Here is a 22,073-nt window from a genome sequence, read left to right on the forward strand (position 1 = left end):
GTCTTAGTTCCAAATGATGTTTTGTGGTGAGGGTGAAAAACTAAGAAGGTGGGCTGTTTTGCTTGTTGAGGATTTTTTTTTAAATTTTATTTTGAAATCTCTTATATTCTTACTTTGAGTAATTGTGGCAAAAATGCTGCTTTCCCCCCGTTAAATGCCACCTTGTAGATGTTTGGATTATATACGAAGCTAATTATGGATATAGGTTAAGGGGAAAAAATAGCATCTCTAATCGCCTCACCTTTATGTAAAATGGAAGTGAGGATGAAAAACTTGCATCGCATTCGAAGTTTGATCATCCCCGCATCTACCTTTTGGAGGGGGGGGTACATTTGGTGGTTTTTCTTAATGTGTCAGATGCCACACAGAGAGGGGAGGACTCTGTCTTAACTGCTCCGCGCATTTGTGATGTGAGCACGCCAGCTTGCCTTCCTATTTTCTCCCGGTGCTGATCTGCGCAAAAGAACGACAGGAAACTTGAAAAAAGCAAAGGCGGAGGAATCGATGGTTCGACCCACACTTGAACTCGCCTGAAAGAGATAAAGCAGAATTTTCAATAGGTCCCCTGCCCTTTTCACCAGGAGGGAAAGAGGAGAAGAAAAACAAGAGATATTTATATGACAGCAGCTGCTGAAAATAGCATTTCAGAGCAATAAAAAAAAGGCAAAAGAGGTTCCAGGAGTAAAGGGGGGGAAAAGACGGCAGAAAGTCACTTTTCCGCTGCTCCCCAACTGCTCTTGGAAATGTGAGCCTGAGTCCTATAGATCTGTTTGAAATTATAGTTGTCATTGAGAGTGAATTTATGCTCCTATTGATCTGCAAAAGGAAAATATTAAATGGTTCGGTTTTGATCTTTAGCTGACCCCAGGTCAAGGGTAGTCCGAGATTAGTATTCATAGAATTCATCACCAAATTGTAGCCTCCGTCTACTTTATGCAAACAGAAGAAAAGCATCCAGGGGTAAATACAAAGCAAAATGACAAACAATTCTCTCCTCTCTCTCTCTGCTCCTTCTGCCAAACACATATATAGGGAGGAAGGGGAGGCTTGGAAACTGTAAAGACAGCAAAAGATACACCCAGGACAACATAATTCACAAATGGGTGAAGGAGAACAGAATGCACACAAAGAAAGCTCTAATGACACACAAAGGAGAAAGTCATGATCTAAAATAGATTTGGGCATAATCAACTAGGAAGACAGAACTGTGCAATTTTTTTTTAAAACCTAGAAACAAATAAGAAACTCCTAAGCAAGACACAAATATAACGGAAGACAAATGAGACAAAGGCTTTTCTTCTCTTGTGAAAAAGGTATCAAAAACTGAGACTCAGAGAAGGAGAGATAGAGCCAGACCTGATAAAATGTAGCTGTATAAAAGGTATAGAAATCGGCAAGGAATTATCAGAATAAAGTTTGTGGAATAAGACATCACATTCATGGAAGTTGCGAAGACCCATTCACAAAATCCAAGCTGGCAAAGGGTAAGTGAATGAAGTTGAGCCAGTCATTCAGAAATTACCTCCAGCATTCTCTGTAATCAGTCTGGCATTGTAGAGGTGCATCATTGAAAAAACACATGTTAGCTACCGCAACTGTCTTGGATGTATATCTCAGAATAAGCCAGTATTTTAAGGCCATGTATAGAAAGTGCAAGAAGAACGGATGGCAGGTGGACCAAGGCAGTCATAGAATGGATCCCACTTAATAAAAAGTGTCCATGAAAGAGACCTAAAACAAGACGGATTGACAACATCAGGACCGTATTAGTTGGAAGCGTGCAGAGGAGGAGGAGGAGGAGGAAAGAGGAGGAGGAGAAGAAGGAGGAGGAGAGGAAGGAGAAGAAAGGAGAAGGAAGAGGAGGAGGAGAATGAAGAGGAAGAAGGAGGAAGAGGAGAGGAAGGAGGAGGAGGAGGAGAAGGAGAAGGAGGTATATAAAGCATCACTAGTTAGCAATTTTTCACTGAAAAATGCACTAAGACCTTGACTACCCTTCAAATCCGAAAAGAAACCATGAGCCAGGAAGGTTTTTCTTAAGATTTCATCCTTGCATTTTAAATTCGGTGCACTTTAATTTGCAACCTTAAGAACTGTTTGTGTGTTGTAGATGAGCGAGCTCTTCTTCACACAGTGCTGCCAAGAAAATATTTTTTAACGATTCCTTGCATTGTTTGGATCACCATCAAGTGATCAGCTCATTGTGGGAAGAAGAAAGAAAAGGGAGTGGCAGAAATGGGGAGGATCACCTTACGCAATTGTGGATCTGATGTCACCCCTCCATGACTTGAACCTCATCCCCTTCATACAGCCTTTGGCGGGGTATTATCCAGGCAGACACAAATCCTCTGGGATTTAGAAGAACGAAAGTCCTTCTAGATCTAGAACATCAGGCCTGGGAGGACAATATTTGGCAAAGCCCCGAACAAATTTGTGCCTCCATTTTAATTAGCTGCTGTGGACGAAAAGCAATGTTTCTTCTCCTCTGAAACAAAGCAAAAAAAAAAAAGGAAAATAAGTGAGCTTCCATATGTTCAAACTGGCCTTCAGGCACCCTTTTTTCTTCTCTTTCCTCCAGGAATAAAGGAGTCAGAAGGAAGTTGGACTTCCAAAATATTCTGGTATTTGCCAAATGCTCTGTGAAGGTGCCCTCCCCAGCACCTTTACCAGCAGTAGGAGAATGTGTTACAATCACTCTAATTATTGGCAACTCCCTCGGAATAGTTACTTGCATCACCTTAATGGAAATGCAACCATCTAAGGAAGACTATTCTAAGTTTGAGCTTCCTTTACAGATAGCTCCCAAATATTTAAATGTAAATTTCCCTGCTTCCACACCTCCTAAAAAGAATGGGTGGTGGGTTTTTTTTTTCAGCCGCTGAAGAAAAGTGGGGGCAGATGTACCATGAGTTATTTTGGCTGGAAGAAGCAAGAATGTGTCAGCAGAAAATCACCCGGCCAGCCAGAGAAAGCGAGCTGCAAATTGTCCATTTCTAAAACGACATGTTCCTAGGACACTTGCCGACACGCGGGCCACCTGTTCAGCCATCAGTCACTGAGAGGGAAGATGAAGCTTTCCTGAAAGAGAGATTCTGAGGGATCCAGGAACTTTGTGTGTGTGTGTGTGTGTGTGTGTGCGCGCGTTCATCAACTCCAAATGGGTGCATTGTTTGGGCACCAAAGCGTGCATGATAGTTCGGATCTGGCTAATAGCCGAAAGAAAAGAACAAGGGATGCGTTCTTGCTTCAGGAGAGATGACAAGGGCACTGATTCCTAGGCACCATGGCTGAAACAGTAGCTCTGGGCCTGTAATAAAAAATAATGCCCTCCAAATTTGGGTACATTATGCAGCTCTCCAGCGCATGCCTGCAAAGCTCCTCCCTCCATTATTTAGTTCATGCCCTCCGGTTGAGAATTCAGGAAGGCTTTTAAGCAGGATTGGCCCCTAATCTGGAGCATCCTTGACGATTTCCTGTTAGTTGTAAGCAAAGCATGCAAGGGCCTGGAGAGAAACCTCAAAATAGAGGGGCGTGTTTGCGCGTACGCAGACCTATACACTAAGGTGACCAACTTTTTTACAGTGAAAAGGAGGACACAAAAAAATTGAAGAAAAAATTATCGTAAATAAAAGAAACATTTTATTCATTGCAACAATAATACAGACAACTTGCAATGTTTGCCAGCCAGGTGTTTTGGCGCGCTCAGCAGCAATTCCTATTGGCTTTTGAAAGCCAATAGCGGGAGTAGCACAGCTCATGCAAAAGTTGAAAAAAAAAAACATCAAAAAAAGGTGCTGGAACGCTGTTCTGAGCGTTCTATGAGAAAAAAAAGCCCTGCAGATTAGTCTTCAAATATCGAAAAGGAGGACATGTAGGAGGACACTTTTCGAGGGAGGACAGAACTTACAAAAGGAGGACTGTCCTCCCTAAAAGAGGACGGTTGGTCACCTTATATACACACCAAATGGGTAAATTTTTCAGGAAGGCATAATAGCCTATATTGTAATAACTGGGATTTTGTTCTCGTTGAAGATCATCCTGTATCTTATGTGGCCCAACCCTTTGAAGTCCCACAACTCAAGAGCAGATTAATAGCACCATGCCATTGCTGAGACTGCTTTTCCCCTTGCCCAATCAAGGTCAAATTAAGATAGGAAAATACTCCAGTCCCACCCCCAAAAAACTAGACTATATAAAGCTAATAGGAACTCTTCCTCCTCCCCCCTCCCTTCTTTTGGGCAAGGCGCATGCTTGTGTACTTGGGTGTAATACTAATTTTTCAACAAGAAAATGACAGAGGAATTGCTGACTGGCTGAATTTTCCATGCGAGCCTTTGCTGGCCGGGCACAAGAACACACAGCCCAACGCGCCCTGCTCCAATCGCTTGCTAATTTCATTATTTCAGACTTTTATGGTTTTTCCAGTTGGTGCTGCTTTTATAAACAAGCATTTCAGTGACCTTCCCCTCCGGACATCAGCGTTTTCAGCTCTGCAAGAATCTCAAGCTCTGAAAGTTTATAAATAAGCCTTCTATCAAGTTCCACAACAGGTGTGACCTCCCCCCCATGTCCTAAAACTGAACAGTTTCAACAAGCAAATAAAGACGGCTCAAGGCTGCCCTTAAAGGGGACGCACACCCAGAGAGAACGACACTGCTGTACTCTGGCGTCTACCATGGCTAAAGGCAACACTTTGGAAAAGGTGGCCAGAGGGTGACCCGACACGCAGCTGATTCCCCCAGATGTTATGCTTTTAGTGATGTCCTGCCAGAGCTTTGCTTTTCAGTGTCCAGCCTTGGGAAAATATTTATTTCTTTTTCAATTTCAGTTCCCCACTGACTCAGTGGGTTCCCACTGCAGGTTATAAAGGAAGGAAAAATACCCCATCTCTTTTTTTTAAAAAAAAAAACTCCGTCTAAGAGCAATGAGCAATTGAAACATCCGTAAGTAGATCTGTGGGTCACTTTTGTGTATTTCTTTTGTGTATGGCAAAAGAAGAGTATTTCTGCAAGCTGTCGCAGAAAAGTAAGACGCCTTGTTCCAAACATTTTACAAATTTCCCTGTGGTCTTGGTTGCTGTTTCTTTTGCCTATGTGTGCAAATTGCCACTCGATTGTACAGTGTCTTTAATGGGAAGAGACAAATACATGAAGCCAAAGCTTATACACTTTAGTAACAACAGTAACATGGAGCATCTAGGTTCAGAAGCAAGAGGCCTCTGAAGAACAAGCAAGAATAGAGAACAAAACATTCATGTTTAGATGTCCCTGAATATTACTGCTGAGATCCGTCTAAAGAATTCAAACCTACTTCTTCACTTCCCAAATGCCACTGCCTGACAGTTGTGGAAAACAGAAGCTAGTCTGGGTACACTTTGGCACACCCAGTACAGAAGCCTTTTTTCTGTTTGCATATTTTTCATCTTCAGGACTGCTGCAGCTAGAAGTGTACGCTGGAAAGTCCATCGCTCGGATCTCATCAATGAATTGGCTATTATCTTTTGGGCAAAGCTCTCTTTCCCTCAACATTGGCTTGTCCTCTATAATATGAGAATATCAATTCTGATTCATCTTAATCCCCTTCCTCCTTTCCATTTTTTTGAAGAGGGCAGGGTCTTACACCACAACCTGCAACTCAAACTGTTAATTGGGATGGAATGTTTTGGCTTGGCACAGGCCTGTGTCACTGTGGTTCACACTATGCTGGTACCTAAGAGTGAAAGGGACTCACAAAGTCTTTGGTGAAATAATGGAAAGATGAATGAACGGATGGATTGCTCCCTAAAAATGTCTCTGTTGTCTATATGGTAGTATGTTGTTGTTGTTAGTTAGTTGCGAAGTCATGTCTGACCCATCGTGACCCCATGGACAACATTCCTCCAGGGCTTCCTGTCCTTTGCCATCTTCTGGAGTCCATTTAAGCCAGTGATTCTCAACCTTTCTAATGCCGTGACCCCATAATACAGTTCCCCATGTTGTGGTGACCCCCAAGTGGGTGTGGCCACCAATAAGAGGGAGTAGGACAGCTAGGGAAAAGGGAAAAAAATGGCGGACAGCATGGTTTGGTGACCCCCGTGAAATGGTCATTCGACCCCAAATGGGGTCCCGACCCACAGGTTGAGAACCACTGATTTAAGCTCATGCCTACTTCTTCAGGGACTCCCTCCAGCCACCTCCTTCTCTTTCGTCCCCTTCTTCTCTTGCCCTCCATCTTTCCCAGCATCAGGCTCTTCTCCAGTGAGTCCTTCCTTCTCATTAGGTGGCCAAAGTCCTTGAGTTTCAACTTCAGGATCTGGCCTTCTAAAGAGCAGTTGGGGTTGATCTCCTCTAGGACTGACCGGCTGGATCACCTTGCAGTCCAGGGGACTCGCAGGAGTCTTCTCCAGCACCAGAGTTCAATTCTTTGGCGCTCAGCAAAAATATATAATATATATAAGTATATGGTTCTGAAAAAGATGATAATTTTAAATTGGTCCTGCTCTGATGATTCTGGGCTTACAATTATAAACAAATGTCCTTCAAAAAAAAGAAGAGTTAGATCTCAAACAGCAGACCCATTTCTGACATGTGATGGAAGAGATTTTTGGTCCTAAGAACATTGTAAGTGCTCTTCTGAGAACAATAAGAGCAGCCATTTGGCTCATGGCATGTCCTCGTCCCCCTTAATGTACTTTGCTGTCTCGCCCCAGAGACAGCTAATGATTTCTCCAACACAACAAGTTGCAACAATGGATACATCATGCCAAAACTATCCAAAATCCGCATCAGTTGATGGGATTCATCCATCAGACGGTTACGTCTTGTGCTGTTTTTAAGCAAGAAATCTTTTTAGTCCCATTTCTTACATCCAGTGAATTCACTTGCCACTGAGGGGCAGGCAAAATACGCTGGAGAAATGCCATTATTTGAAACAAGGCCTTGAAAGCATCAGTAAGAACTTGCGTACATGGGGCAAAATTAGTCTTAGAGAACATTTTTGAAACTCACTCAAGAAGCATTAAATACCAAGACCTTGCCACTGTTATTCTTAAGAAACAGAATTGGCTCCATGCGGTACTGAGTCTTCATCTAAAGGGGATCACGCTCTGCTTTAAAGACCACATTCACACCTTGGGGTTCCTTCTGGAGTCACACCTCCTGCTGGAGGAGTGGTTGGTAGAGGCCAAAGTTAGAATGGATTTCCTCCAGCTTCGACTACTACAACAATTGTGGACTTTCTTAATCCTGGAAACCCCTTCTGTAATTAATCCATGCTCTTACAACCATGTGCATAAACTATGGTGATCTGCATGCAGTAAACTTTGAAGACAACTTGAAAGTACAATGGATGCAAAATATGGTCTTTGTAGGTCTAGCAGTACACCACCATGAAAGTGCGTGTCCCATACGTATTGAGGAGCCACGGTGGCGCAGTGGTTAAGATGCAGTATTGCAGGCTAAATGTCCACAGCCAGGAGTTCAATCCTGATCCTCAGCCTTTCATCCTTCCGAAGGCGGTAAAATGAGGACCCAGTTTTTTGGGGGGCAAAATGCTGATTTGGTAAACCGCTCAGAGAGGGCTGTAAAGCACTGCAAAGCGATATATAAGTCTAAGTGCTATCACTATTGTGAGATCTCTGTTCTCCTTGCATTCCATGGTTAAGAACTTTTATTTCTACATGCATACAGAGACCTGGACAGATTTTGTTTTTGGAACTGGTTGAGTTTTTCCTGTTATTTTAGGAGGAGTTGTGATGTGAGGAGAAGGTTTTATTGTTGTGAGCTTTATATAAACTGTCTTGTCCCTCTGAAACCAACAACTTAGAAACTTTTTAGTGAACAAATGAATGACTAAACTAGAAATAAAATAGTAGTAGTTGTAGTCAATGTAGCTATCTACACTTAATGACGGCATTTGCGCAACACAATAAATTCTTAATCCATGTTAATAAAATAATATTGCTGTTGTGGCCAAACAAATAAAATGTGTTACAGCTTAAAGCCTGGTTCATACAACAAACTAACACAGCATACTGTCCCCATTTTAGCCTAGTTTAACACATTTATTGAAAGTGGTTCTGATGGGCAAGTTAATGTTACACTTTGATTTGGCATAAGTATACACCACTGAACAATGGAACTTACTAATTTAGCATAGAATCTTATTTTTAAAAAGCTCTGATAAAATATTGTGTGTTATTTTGTGCACTGTTGATGTACAAGACCATCTATAGTGCATTTTAAGGAATCATGTCTGGGTGTCTGTGGAGATTCTCAGTCAAAAAGCTTCATCAGTTCTGGCTAGCTAAACATTGTCTTCTTCTTCTTCTTCCTCTTCCTCTTCCTCTTTCTCTTCTTTTCTTCTTCTGAAAAAAAAAAAACAGTCCAGTTTGAAAAAGCACCTTTGAGACAACCATGTCTGTAGCTTTCCCCAACTTGGCATCCTTCAGATGCATCGGCCTTCAACTTCCATAACAACCTGTCAACTTGATCAACTAATTTTTGACCTACTGAGATCCCATTTGGTCATGTTTAAAGAGCACTAAAAGCCTTCTTGGGCAGAGGTAAAGAAACATCAGAAATCTGAAAGTGAAACCTTTGTGTACAGTTACAATTTTGAATAGGTTGACCTAGGGAGAGAGTGGAGATCTTGAAACAAAATGCGATTTTGGAGACTGGAATTTTTCATTTGGTTTAAGGCTTATTTATAGTTTTAAAATGAATAAATAATACACAATTTATTCATGCTAAATACAATTAATGCTACAATCTTATCCTTCCTTACAGTGGAATACAGCTCCACTGGATTCAATGGGACTTACTTCACTAGTAAATGTATACATATCAGTGGATATTGCTGATAAGGACAGCAGAGATCTGGATAGATCACTCAGTTTGTCCCAGTCTCATCCACTAGTGGAATGCACTTAAAACAATATTTTGTTCATGTTTTAGTGCAGTGGTTCTCAACCTGTGGGTCGGGACCCCATTTGGGGTCGAACGACCATTTCACGGGGGTCGCCAAACAACGCAGTCCACCATTTTTCCCCCTTTTCCTAGCTGTGCTACTCCCTTTTATTCTATTGGCTTTTGAAAGCCAATAGAATAGACTCTCTTGAATAGAGTCTAATTCTATTGGCTTTCCAAAGCCAGTAGGAATTGTCCAGGCTGTCTCTGCCCTGCTGAGCCCGCCAAAAGTCCCATTCTGCAAACGGTGCTGCACCCGTTGAGTAGTCCTAGACTTACGACTGGTTGAGTAGTCCTCAACTTATGACCGGCTGGGGGTCGCGGCATTAAAAAGGTTGAGAACCACTGTTTTAGTGAGCAAAGACAATGACTCTGGGGTGGAATTTTATGACAGGTTTCCATTTTTTCCCCAGTTCTGCTCTTTCATTTGATAGCAACTAAGGATATGTTCTACTTCTTGTACCCTCTATTTTTTTTTCCAAAATGTGGAAGGGAAGAAAGGCTGAGTTCAGTGGTGTGATCAAGAGTGAGCGGAACCCATACATGAAACCCGGCGTGCATCCCATCTTACCTACACCACCACCCGCCATTTGAAATTAAGAACTCTGGCTGCAATTTGTGCGACCGATTAAGAAGGTTGCTTGCAAAATAAATCTACGCTTGTCGTGCTCCTAAATTTCTGGCCGCACCAGCAGAGCAGGGCTGGAGGGAGGCCGCCATGTGCTTGCAAGCAAATATAGACAACAAATTAAAAACGATACCATTTTTGACAAAGTACTAGGCAGTAGTTGAAATATAATGAGGCACTTGTAGACAAATGCCCCTCCACCGAGTGAGCATTTGCTGGGTGGATTAAGCAGCATTCCTCTTCTGCTATTGAGTGGTGTCACAAGCTAATAAATATTTCAGAATTGGCTGTATTCAGTCCAGCCCTTGTCCCGGTTGACGTCTGTTCTCTCAGTTTTCAGAAGGAGACAGGTGCAGAAGGATGAAAAGGGATTTAATTACTAAACATCCCCAACTCCCTGTAACTCTGAAACACATGCTGTACTTTTTACTATGTGCCCAAACATACACATACACGCACCCAACTGTAGACACACGGTTTTTGAACATGATTGTCTCTACCGCATACTCAACCTGTGTAGGGCAGACTTACGTAGCTCTGTGAGTTAGATGGGTGGACTATAAATTTGATTGGTAAATAAATAGTTACCGTACACAAGTATTTGCAGTGAGAAAACGCTGTTCCATTTTACCTGACTTTGGGGGGCCTGTGTTTTTTCCTTTGGAACTGTTAACTACATGCCACGTTGAGATATTTTAGCAGCTTACTCATCGTTTCCCCAAAATAAGACCGGATCTTATATTAATTTTTGCTCCAAAAGACGCATTAGGGCTTTTTTTCTGGTTAGGTCCTTTTCGGGGAAATACGGTACTAAATGCGTCCATCTGGCTGATGATCTTAACTGGGTCTTTTTGGGGGGATGGGGCTTATATTACGAGCGTCCTGAAAAATCATGCTAGGGCTTATTTTTCAGTTGGGTCTTATTTTGGGGAAAACGTGGTACGTGACTTAGCAGCGTGCACAATTTTGGTACCCCATCCAAATAAAACAAAAACATTGAATGTTCGGCATTAGATTCAGATATCTGATTCCTGGTGGTTAAGATATAAGGATTTTTAATTCCAATTTTCGGCAAACCTGAGTTAAAATAATTGTGTAGCTCTACCGGAACTCCCAATGAAATTGGTCTGGGATAATTAATATATAGACATAGAGACAGAATAACAGAATTGGAAGGCACCTCAGAGATCTTCTAATCCAGCCCCCTGGTCGAGGAGACCCTATACCATTTCAGACAAGTGATTATCCACTCTCTTCTTCAGTGTTGGAGCATTCACCGCTTCTGGAGGCAGTTTGTTCCACTGGTTGATTGTCCTCACTGTGAGGAAGTTTCTTCTTAATTCCCGGTTGCTTCTCTCCTTGATTAGTTTCCATCCATTGTTTCTCATCCTGCCTTCTGGTGCAAGATCCATTTGAGTGGATATGCTCCACAGAGTAGTTGTAGGAAGATGGAACTGGGTGCCCTTTGCTCATTTCAACTCTTTGGCTACTCTGGAGATTGGGACTTTTCCAGTTGTGATTGACTGAGGGTTTATGTTTTAATGCCCCAACGAAGCACTGGAGGACATACCAAACTCTACCCTAACAGCACGGATTCTGTGCCAGAGACCTCTGCAAGTAAAAAAATAATTCCTCAAATATGCTTGTTTGCGCCTGTGCAAAGAAGATGCCTTTCTTTGATTTCTGACTGAAGAAATGAAGCGGGAATGAAAAGCTACCTTTAGGGTCTAAATTCTAGCACTGTTAAAAGGAGGCTTATGTTTTTTTTCCCTTCCCTTATCTTTTTAAATTGGTTGCCTTAGTATGGGCAAAGATCTTATCCGAAAGCTGCAACTTGTCGAGATGACGCTAAATGCTAAAGAAAGTACAAGTGATGGATGAGCGGAGCAGATGGTTTTGTGTCTGGTCGAAGGAAGAGAAAGTGTCACCCAGGTCCAATAGAGAATAGCATCGGATGCAGATCTTGGTTAATTAGTACATCAGAAAATTGGGGAAGAGGAGGAATTGTGTATCTTTTGAACAGGGGCTTTTAAAGAGGCCCATGAATTATTAAGGAGTAAAACTGCTTTCTTTTGTGTTTTACTGGAGTTAACCTGGGGAGACTTGCCCGCATGGTACTTCTGGACATATGTTCACAGTTAATAAGCAGTGGAAGGCAGAGCCAAGCAGATGCAAGAAAACTTAATTTGGGGGCCAGATTTTATACCCGATCCTCTGCAGTCGCTGCTGTTTGTTGTAAGGGTGAGAACGAAAACGTGAAATCCAGGGGGGCCCAACCCTACATTGGAGACTATCCTCTGACAACTCACAGAGGCCAACTCGCTGTTGGACAAGAATTACACTGATATCAAAGAAAGGGTGGAACAGAAGCACTAAAGAACGGGTGCAAAAGGAAGGACAGAATAAAATACGAATGTCAAAAATTAAAATATATTTTTTTCACTCATTTTAAATCATTAAGCTGAATTGTTAAATGGTCCCGCATCGCCTTGTCCCATTCTGCTTCGCATCCTGTCAACCTCGCCCGATGCTGCCTGCTCCCCTTGGAGCCGAACCTGAGCTGCCAGACCTCATTGTTTAAGCTGGGATCTTTGGAATAAAACTAGGTGACGGATCCCTGCAGAACCACCGCCTCAGTATTATGGGTGTGGAAGCACCCGAGAGGTCGGTTCCAGATCAGCCACGGACTTACACTTATGACGGTTGCTGTGTCCCAGAGTCATGTGATCCCCTTTTGCGACAAGCAATAGGGGAAGCTAACTTATCAACTGCAGTTATTCGCTTAACGACTCCGGCAAGAAAGGTCGTAAATGGGGCAAAACTCACTTGACACAGGTCTCATTTAACAACAATTGTGGATGTAAGTCAAGGGGCTACCTGCGTGTCCGTGTGTCTGTGTCCACCTTTCTCAGCCTGGGACCCTTCAGTTGGGTTGGCTGGCATCTTCCACCATATTTGCTGGCTTGGTTATCTGAATCCATCCCTCATATGCCGTATAGGAGATTTCTTCGACTAATCTGAGCTGGAGTTGGTGCAGCCTGGGTACACAAAATCAAAAGCCAGGGGGAGCAGGAAGAGTGAGGGGACTCTGATTTCCCGAGTGCTGGGGAGGTTGTGATTATTGTTGTTGTTATTTCCCCCCCTCCCGCCGCCTCCTTGTTCTGCCAGAGCAGCCATTTGTGCTAAGAGATGAAAGGGCAAACCGTCTCTGTGCCTTATTCTCAACCCCCCTTCTCCCCCCTTTTTTTGTGGCTTTCCCGAAAGCCCATTGGTTGCCGCCTGAGATATCCTGAGAGATGTGGCAATTAATTTTCTTTTAATCAAGGTCGGATGAAGTAAATTGGTGCGGCTCTGCAGCCCCTCATTTTCTGTTTTTGCAGTGATGCAAAACAAATCTGATCAAATTATGCTCCTTCTCACCTTATTGAATTAGGAAGCGTGACTGATCTAGAAGAGCTGAGACGCTCTCTATACCATGCCGCACGTGCTCCATTGTCCTCCCTTCCACCACCCCACCACCTCCAACCTTCTTCAGAAGGAAATCCATAGTGAAGAACAGTAGATTGGCATCTTCTTCTTCTTCCATTGGATGTTTCCCCCCCCCCCCCCTTTGCAAAACCTAAAAGAGAAAGCAAAGTTAGAATTTTTGCAGGCTGGGCACCAGGCTTGAAAAGTCTCCTTCTCCAGTCATTCTCTGGCTTACTTCAACAGGAAGGGAAGCCTGGAAAAGGCCTTGAGGAGAAGGGCAATGAGAGAAGGCCAACACATTGATATCAACATATCTCCATCAAGCCCAGAATCAGGATTTTGACTGGCAGGATTTGAAGCAGAGAAAGTTTTTTTCCCATGATAGTTTGCCTTGCTGGATCTCTGGCTGAAGATGTTAGAAGGAGAAGTAACAACTTTCCAAATGCAGAGCAGGTGCCTGACTAGTAAATGTGAATCTCTCCTTTAAAACCATTCTGGGAAATTTATTTGGAACTGTTGTTTTCCTCTTGGGATGCTTTTGTTTCATGAGAAAAAATAGGTTCCAGCTGGTAATCTGGAAGTATCTCAGACTGATTCTAACCTGACCTGCTACGAGAAAAACATGTCCCCCGTCCGTTGGAGATTTTGCATATTATTATTTTTGTTCTCCTAATCAAAAATGAATGTCATTCTGATTGACAACAATGTGTCTGGAAAACATAAATCAGGCCAAAATTGCTACAGGATGTAAGCAATGTTTTTAGTCACGTCACAAGCGTGGAAATCAGGATGCAGAGGTTCTTCTTTTGAGAGGCCAAGCTTCTAGTCCACAAAATCAGGAACATAGATTCTCGAAAATATGTAGGAAAGGTCTGCTGAAACTTCAAAAGGGAGGTTGAGCAGAATTTCTAAAGTGCAGACTCTTGAATATTTCACTGCCCTTTCCTAATAGTGCAGGAGAAATAATGCAGAGGAAAATCTACAGAGCTTAACTGTTCTATTAATTTACAAAAATGTATACATGTAATTCAGCCTGTTCTTGCTGGACCCAGAATTCAGGATTCTTATATACTTATATTCTGTACACTTATATGTGTGGAGTCACCTATGTGTCTACACATTCAATACATCCCTAAATATATATCCCTACAATAAATATTCTCTCTCTCTCTTTCTCTCTCTCTTACTCTTCCCCCGCCCCCTCCAAAATCTTGGGATTATAAAGGTCCAGAGCAGCTTTTGAACTGGTTGCAAATGATGTCCATAATTACCCAGAGTTTTGAGTGCCGCAATACCTGGTTGAAATCAATATTCTTCCCCTTGGCATGTTATAATTATCCATCTTGACTCACTGGGTGGATAAAGAGATCAAAATAATCGGGTGTGTAAATTTAAGCAAACCCTTCAGCAAAGGCCGTGGCAGGTACCCCGAACAAAATCAACTTGTAGATTGATCTTCAGCTAAACTTCTGCTATGGCTGTGTGGGCTTCAGTGCTCTTCCTACAATCTCCCTATTAAACAGAAGATCTCAAAATATTCAGAAAAGTCTCCAGGAGACGATAATCTCTCAGAAGATATTCCGGAAGGGTTGCTGTATAATCCACATTTTTCAAAGCAAATTTCAAAGGACGTCCCAGTGTCTGCTGGAAGCCTGGGCTCATGTGGAATCCCAGGACTGCAGTCCAGGTCTTTGCAGATTGTGTAATGTTTAGCATTGTGACTCATTTGTTTTTTTTTTGGGGGGGGTCTAAATATTATTCTTCAAAGAAATAATTATTTGTCCCAGATACTGCATATGCTCCAACTTCACATCATAATTTAGCTTCTATCTATGACAAGTGCTGATGAGAGCCAACGTGTTGTAATGATTAAAGTACTGAGGAAATCCAGGATTTGTTTCTGCCTTAGGGACAGAAGCTGGCTGGGCCACTTTGGGCCAGGAACGCTCTCAGCCCTGTCCTAGGAAGTGGGGAAAAAAAATAACAAACCGCAGCATACAATCCTGCTTAGTTGGACTATTACTTTAAAAATCGGTTCTATTTTATGACAATGAAAAAGGGGCTGTCAAAAAAAGTAGAAAATCGTTTCAATGGTCAAACAGAATAACAAGAGTCGGAAGGGACCTTTGAGGTCTTCTTATCAACCCCCTACTCAAGTAGGAAACCCCATACCATTCCAGACAAATGGTCGTCCAATCTCTTCTGGAAAATCTCTAGCGATGGGGCACTCACAATTTCTAGAGGCAAGCTGTTCCACTGGTTAATTGTTCTCACAGTCAGAAAATTTATCCTTAGTTCTAAGTTGGATCTCTCTTCTATAAGTTTCCAACCATTACTTCCTGTCCTGTCCTCAGGTGCTTTGAAGAAAAGAATCACCCCCCCTTTCTCTGTGATAGACCCTCAATTGTGAGAAGACTGCTATTGTGTCACCCCTAGTCCTTCTCTAGACTAGACATACCTAGTTCCCGCAACTGTTCATCGTATGGGTTAGGCTCCCCTAATCATCTGCATTGTTCTTGTCTTTCTAGAGCCTCAGCGTCTTTTTTGTATTGGGTTGACCAAAACTGGACGCCATATTCCAAGTGTGATCTTACAGAAGCATTATAAAGCAATTCTAACATTTCAAGTGATTTTGATACTATCCCTCTGTTGATGCAGCCGAGGGCAGATTTGAATCTGAATCCCCAACACTTAAAAGACCCAGAGCCTGTAACCCATTGGGTGGCCCAGTTGCAGCTTGATGGGAATAGACAGCAACCACAGTCTTGCAATTGATGCAAAAAGAAAAAAGAACAGATCTACTTTGCTATCTTATCCTCAAGTCTATCAAGTAGGCATGTCCATAAAACACCCTGAAAATATATTTGATTCTTTTTGGATTTAGGAAACAGAAAGATTTTGCAAGCGGTTACAGATCACAAGAACTGCACCCACCTTTCCACATATTTATCCCAATAATCATGATCACAACCACACCTCATGCTAACTGTGGTATCACTTTCCTATTCGCTGTTCAATCTCTTCCATGCTTTATGGCTCCATCTCTCTCTTCTCCTTCCATTTCCTTCACGCTCCACGTCTTTCAGGCACTTGAATCTTCAGGCTGTGTCAAATACATTAGGTTCTCGCAAGGAGCTGCTGGAATAGGGGGAGGAGGAGGAGGAGGAGGAGAAAGTCTAACATTCCAGGTCAGCAAAATCCACCAGCTCTGATTTTTTGGCACACGCTCTTGTTTCTGTGAATCACTGTCCATTTCCACTTCTGATGAGTGCTTGAGATGAAACTTAGAATCTTTATCACTCCAAGAACAGAGAACTAATGGCCCAACGAACAAACCAAGCCTTCTGGCAAGATTGAGCCTCTCCTGGGATCTGAGAGCAGTGCAGCTGTATTTTGTGTTTTCATCTTCTCCAAGAAAAGTGTCTTCTTTGGGCCTCTCGTGCTACCAAATTGCTCAAAGCCTGTTCATATCTTACAAAGCATAAAAAATGTAAGTCTTGCTGCAGTTATTCAGGAGGATCTTTAAAATGCATAGTAGAAGCTCAGATCCCCCCCCCCAGAAGGTGTCTCCTTACTACTTTATTTGTATCACATGAAGACTGCCTTATCTTGAATTCCTATAATTTTACAGCCATAGTGGCATTTTGAATATCTTTTACAGTATCATATGCCAGTTCATCTAACATTACATCCTTTGTATGTAAGTCCCAGATGTTGCAGACTTTCTGCTTGGCTTTCAAAATAAAATGTTTCTAAGAGAACTCGTTTAGGTAAATATATAAGGCTTGCACTAGTTCCCAATATAAATTCCCAACTTTGATCCTCGGGCAGTTTTTGCTCTCATCTCCAATTAATATGGCCAGTAACCCAGGTGGATCAGAGTTCTGTCCCAACAACATCTGGGATTGTTTGAGGTCTACCCTCTTAGAATATCACAAAGCTTACAATTAAAATATGATCACAACAGATACTGGGTGCAAAGTGTTTGTCTCTTGTGTGTATACACACCTACGCATATATATGCAAGAGCCTCACCCTCAGAAAGATTTAAAAATAAAAATATTTCTAAGACAGCTTAAAAAGGAAGGGAACTTGAAGAACACCAAAGTTGATTTTAAGGTTCAGGTCGGTTAGAGTAGTCAAATTAAGAATACTGCTTTTATTTTAAAGTCCCTTGACTTGCTTTCAGTCGTAATATTCATAACTGTTTTTTGTTACTTAAAAAAGATGAGGTTTCCTTTTTTGTTGCTGTCGTTGTCACACAGGTAGCCCTTGACTTGCAACAGTCCACTTAGTGACGGTTCCAAGTTACAACAGCACTGAAAAGAGTGACTTGTGACCATTTTTCACACTGTTGCAGGGACCTTGGAGGTCATCTAGTCCCACCCCCTGCTCAGGCAGGAGACCCTATCCCATTTCAGACAAATGGCTGTCCAGTCTAGTGAGAGCTGTAGACAGGGAGTGGAACCATGCACACCAGAAGTGATACCTGGGCTGTCGAGATGGAAGATCAGCGCAGGAGGCCTTCCACCTGAATTTGTATAATGCCATTTTTGGGCTTTTCCGGATGATTTTTACAAGAAGAATATGTGCCTTATACAGTTACGGGGAAGTGAGGCAGCGCGAAGGAGAAGCAGACCGCCCGCGCTCCTTCGCGAGCCAGGAAGCGGTGGGAACACGTCTCTCTGCTCGAACAGAAAGTCTAACTCTTAATGAGCAAACTGCCTGCGCAGCATTAACTGACTCGAAGAAAACTGTTGGTGAGGGGGGTCATTTTCGTGAAGGAGAGGCTAATTTTTTTTTTTTTTTTTTTTTAATCACCGAAGGGATGCCCTTCATTCGCACGGCAGGATTTTTCTGGTGTCCCACCGAAAGTGGCTTCCTGCCACTTCCTACTTTGGAGGGTCATTAGCAAAAATCATTAGCTATAATACAGCCTCCCCCATAAATCTCCACCCCTCCTCCTGCACCTGGAACACTTGTCCGTGCCTAATTTCCATCTCCCTAATTTTATGATTTGTCCCTCATTTGATAGAGGCGCCCATTAATTGTGTAGTAAGTGCTTCCAGTGAAAAGGCTGTAGGGCTGACCCCATCTAGGGAAGGCATGACTTGGTCTTTCCCTCGACCCCCCCCCTTATCACGGTAGGATGAAGTTCTGCTGAAATATAATAATTTCCCCTTCAAAAGGGCATCGCTCCGAATCTTAAAGGCACAGAGGCGTTTTCCTGAATGGACTGCAGGGAACAGGCAGGTGGAAGAGAAAAATGTAGGGGAGATAAAACTTTGGGGCAAAAGGCAGGAGAGCCCGCCAAATTAGGCTTTTGGTTTCTTCGGATGATCTTTAAAGGTTGGCAAAATAAGGCAAGAAACACCTATTCCTTGACATCTCTTGCTTTGGGGACTGTTAGGGATTGTGGGGAAAGATCTTGAGGTTAAGCTGTGATTTTTCTCAAACGTGTGAAGTTATGATTTTTTTTTTTAAGCCTCAAGTTTGTTATGCACCTGTCCTATAGAAAGAAAAAAAAGGATGGCGAGGATATTAGGTGTACAAACATTGAAGGCTTATGGCAGTGATAGTGAACCTTTTAGAGACCGAGTGCCCAAACTGCAACCCAAAACCCACTTATGCTTCGTCGAGTGCCGGGTAGGTGTGGCCCATTGGGCGGGTGTGGCCCATTGGGTGGGCGTGGCTGCGGTGGTAACGGCAGACTGGGTGGGACTAAAAAGTTCAATCAATCAATTCCAAGATCTTTTGCAAGATCTTTTTTTTCTGCGAGAAGTTGAAATTGACTGATTGATTGAATCTTTTTTTTTTTTGCACATGGCGGCAGAGGCCCAAAACGAAAAGGTTTTATAAAACCCAGCTGAAGGCCTAGGACTGGGGCGACGGCGCGCGTGCCCACAGAGAGTGCTCTGAGTGCCGCCTCTGGCACCTGTGCCATAGGTTCGCCACCACTGGCTTATGGAAACCAGGACAGTAGTTCAGGATCCTGGGTCGATCACCAGGACTCTTCCAAGCTTTCAGGCACATTTGCCCATCCTCTCTCTCCAGAAGGTAACCAACTCAGACTGGATCCTACATCGTCATCCTGGGGCACATATATTTGCCTTCATCCGCAGGACAGCAATGTTGATATACTTACGTCAAAGTCTTTTATTTCACTCTAATTAAAATAGCTAAGTGTCAGTATAATCCAGAATTTGTGAAGCCGTGTTATATAGAGTAGGATCGTTGGCTGCTCTAGTTTTTGGGTTGTGTACTCTCAAGGTAAACCTTCCCTACCGGTAAATGCCAAAATTTGCAAACTAGCAAATGTAAACATCTCAGTAAATAAGAGGTGGAGCCCAGATGGAATATAATTGATTTCATAGGTTTGCCCGCTGAAAAACTGGTATGGCTGGTCCTTCTTGCAGAGGCTTAATAAAAATAAAGTCTCCCTTGAATGGGGGTGATTTCATGGACATGTCCATGCAGTTGTCTGGACTGTGTTACAGAAGTAGCTTGCCAATCTTTCTTGTGGGATGTTTTGTCTCCTGGGACTATAGAGTAGATCGGCAGGTAGAAAATTCTCCTGAGATTTCCTGGGAATCTTTTATCCAAGTAACTAGATCCAAGACCTGTTCCATTTTGTTTGCTGAATCAAGGCTCCACAAAGCAAAATTTCTAATGGGGAATGTTTGGGCTTGGACAACCTCATCTGGATGGTTATGGCTTTTGAAATAGTTGGTCAAAATCAGCATTTTAAAATGAGCCTAGACCTGTGGTGGCGAACCTATGGTACGCATGCCAGAGGCGGCACGCAGAGCCCTCTCTGTGGGCATGCGTGCCGTTGCCACAGTCCTAGGCCTTCAGCTGGGTTTTATAAAACCTTTTTGCTTTAAGCCTCCGACGCCGTGTGCAAAAAAAAGAGGTTCAATCAATCAATTTCAATTTTTTCTCATGGGAAAAAAAAGATCTCGCAAAGTTGGAATTGATTGATTGAACTTTTTAGTCCCAATAGCAGTCTGCCATTACCACCGCAGCCATGCCCACCCAATGGGCCATGCCTGCCCAATGGGCCATGCCTGCCCAATGGGCCACACCCACCCAATGGGCCATGCCCACCCAGCACCCGACAATACATAAGTGGGTTTTGGGCTGCAGTTTGGGCATTCGGTCTCTAAAAGGTTCGCCATCACTGGCCTAGACACTGGCAGCCAATAAGGTGGGCGTACCACAGGAAGAAGGTAGTCTGAAATTCAGATCAAGCGGCTGAATGTTCCAGTCAAAGGAGATCACAGGTAATCTTGTCGGATGAAAATTCTGGAAGTTGTAGACCTAACAGTATAGGGAGACACCAGATCGGAGAAACTAATCATAATCAGTCCCAAGGTAGTTATGCTGGGTTGGCACCCTCATATGCAAGATTGCAGGTGAAAATAAGTAACCGTCATTGCACAACATGCCTCAAGGAGGGACTGTGTATCTTTTCAAAATGATAGTCTATGACCATATCTCAGCTTGGTTGTAATCCAGGTTTCCAGTCTAGGGAAAAGGGAGCAGGGTTCAAAATGGAGAAGGTTCTAGAGAAACGAAGACATCGTAGGACCTGGTGGGCTGCTCAGATCAGCCATTGGAACGACACCCTTGTGCTGCAGAATCAGAGCAACTAGAGCAAGGGTCTTCAAACTTGGCCCTTTTATGACTTGTGGACTTCAACTCCCAGGATTCTTCAGCCAAAGGAGTGTTCAGGCTGAAGAAGTGATGTAATGATCAGGACCTGTTTGAATTGTTGAGTTTTCACGGACAAGTTGGAGTCATTGGCAACATCCCTTAAGTACCTTAAACAGAAAATGTACAAAACTGCCTGCTCTTTGGTGTACATTACTCACCAGTACTTATCAATATACAGATAATGCAAGGGTGGGTAAACATTCATCGGTCAACTCACATGAATCAGTGTGTGTGTGTGTGTGTTTGGGAAGTCACAGATTCTTGTGAATTCATATCCTTGCCGCTTGCCTCCTGTGCGACTGTTTTTCCTCTGCCGAATGTCAGAATCAGGTTTAGTAGCAGCTGTGGGAAAACCAGCTGCTAAACAGGGTGCTTCATTTTCACTCCAGGCCTCACAGTTGCTTATTTCCACAAAAACAGCAGCATTTTCCTCCAAAGACTCGCTATTCAAACCACACTGAAGATGTGTGTCCCCCCCTCCCAAACAGAGACAAACATTTGCAACCTAATTTTCAAACCCAGAGATCCAACCCATAAGATGACAATAGATGTTTTTGTCCAGCAGCAGCTCATCCCAAATCTTGTTCTTTTAAGCATAGTCCCTTCCCTTCTCTTTCCCGGAAGTAGGTCCTTACTTTGCCCCAGGAAGCCAAATGCAGCCCAAAATGCATTTGCTTTTTTAGGGTATTTGTCGATATTATTTTTACCTGTCCTTATGGCAGTTTACCAAATTTGCAAGTTAGAAATAACAGGCCAAAATGAACGATTTAACCCATTTATTAAAATCAATTTCTGCAGATGCAGGATAATGTTACCTTGAGCCATAGATCAATTCACCCCCTTTTTTTTTATGTTCCTCTAACAAAATACTCTTTCCAACTCTTGATCCCGTTAAGGACCTTGTGTGAACAGAGACAGCATAAAGCAACGTCTATTTTTTTCTCTTGGCAGTAATCAGATCTAGAAACTTGTCAGTATTTTTTTAGAAGATGTTGGTTGCTGTCTGACTTCAGCGCAGTATCGTATGCTTCCCCCCCCCTCCTTCTTGTATGGAATCACAGCATTTACTCTTACTTAGCTGGTAGCTACTGAGGATTGCAAGAATCCTTTAAAGGAGTACTTCCAGAGCACCTCTTTTTTTTTTGAATATCAGATGTTTCTTTTTCCAAGCTTGCTCTCTTGGAAAAAAAAAAGTCTGCTGCTTTCACTATTGCCCAAAAGTTGCTTTCTACGTATCTGAAATGAATTTCCAAAGATTTGCAAAGGCAGGCTTTTTCAGGGCTAACATTTAATACCAAAGGCTGGGCAAAACAAGGCAG

The 22,073-nt window shown here is 42.8% G+C and overlaps 1 long non-coding RNA gene across 1 annotated transcript; it reads right to left on the bottom strand.

Annotated features, from left to right (window-relative positions):
• Positions 1-8,028: 8,028 nt before the first annotated feature.
• LOC120319237 lies at positions 8,029-16,557 on the bottom strand. Its single transcript, XR_005559716.1, has 3 exons — positions 15,973-16,557; positions 12,448-12,608; positions 8,029-8,341 (listed from the first exon to the last, which is right to left on the bottom strand). It is a non-coding gene; the product is annotated as an uncharacterized LOC120319237 (long non-coding RNA).
• Positions 16,558-22,073: the final 5,516 nt, after the last annotated feature.

This window comes from Crotalus tigris, unplaced genomic scaffold (assembly GCF_016545835.1).
Source record: "Crotalus tigris isolate CLP2741 ecotype Arizona unplaced genomic scaffold, ASM1654583v1 scf7180000020588.15403103151:6194809, whole genome shotgun sequence".
In the NCBI taxonomy this organism is placed as follows: domain Eukaryota; kingdom Metazoa; phylum Chordata; class Lepidosauria; order Squamata; family Viperidae; genus Crotalus; species Crotalus tigris.